The 1,098-nt window shown below is 40.7% G+C and overlaps 1 protein-coding gene across 1 annotated transcript in view; it reads left to right on the forward strand.

The window, feature by feature from the left end:
* RREB1 (ras responsive element binding protein 1) overlaps positions 1–1,098 on the forward strand; it is a 142,973-nt gene that overhangs the window by 124,520 nt on the left and 17,355 nt on the right. The window lies entirely within an intron of this gene.

A 1,098-nucleotide genomic window follows, 5' to 3' on the forward strand; every position in this document is an offset into this window, starting at 1 on the left:
TGTGGTCCTGTGAGTTTTTCCCATGTGCTGTCAGAACCCACAGTGGCCTGCATCCACGGGCTGAACCCTCTAAGACTTGCTGGTAAAGGGAAACGGTCATTGTGGGGTGTTTTCAGTGAAAGTGATTATAGGCCCTCAGATCACTCCCTTCCATCTCCTGTACCCCTTCTCAGGAAGGTAGTATGATTATCTACTGGTTAAGCTTGGAGGGGGCTCCAGAGAAGCCCAGCTTTCTTTCAAGGTATTGCGGTATGGTGAGTTTGGTGCTTTGACACAGGATGTTCCATCTGTTGTTCTCAGTAAGCTATTTAAATTTTGATCACTGTATGAAGTTATTTTGACTGCATATTTTCTTAAAGAGAAATAATGCAATTTTGAAGTAGGTCATTTTCTTTTTTTTGCAGTTTTTGGTCAGGGCTGGGTTTGAACCCATCACCTCTGGCCTATTAGGCCAGCGCCTTACTCCTTTGAGCCACAGGTGCCTCTTGGTCATTTTCTTTCTGTTCACTAAGGTGGTCATATTGTCGTGTTTATTGTGAATAGCAGTGGGTGGTAGTAGAATTATTTTTTTAATATTTTTATACTAAAATTGTTAGCTGTTCTGGAGAGACACCCAATTATGAATAATGTTGTAAGTAACAGACTTAAATTGCCAAAATGATATCCCAAAAGTATGGTTTAAGCCAGCTGTGGTGGCTCACACATATAATCCCAGCACTTTGGGAGGCTGACTCAGGAAGATCATTTACACCTAGGAGTTTGAGAGTAGCCTGGGCAGCACAGTGAGACCCTGTCTCTCCAAAAAAATGTTTTTTAAAAATTAGCTATGCATGGTGGCATACACCTGTTGTCCCAGCTCCTCAGCACGCTGAGGCAGGAGGATCACTTGAGCCCAGGAGCTTGAAGCTGCACTGAGCTGTGACTGTACCACTGCGCTCCAGCTTTGGTGACAGAGTGAGACTGTGTCTCTAATAAAAATAAAAATTTGAAAATTTAAAAAAATTAAAATTTTAGTTCCAGAAGTTGATTTAAGTGAAGCTTAGGATAGGGAAATACTTTATATAATTTTATACCTGATAACTTTTTTTTTTTTTTTTT

Source organism: Otolemur garnettii, unplaced genomic scaffold (genome assembly GCF_000181295.1).
Source record: "Otolemur garnettii isolate 467f Iridium unplaced genomic scaffold, OtoGar3 scaffold00026, whole genome shotgun sequence".
NCBI lineage: Eukaryota > Metazoa > Chordata > Mammalia > Primates > Galagidae > Otolemur > Otolemur garnettii.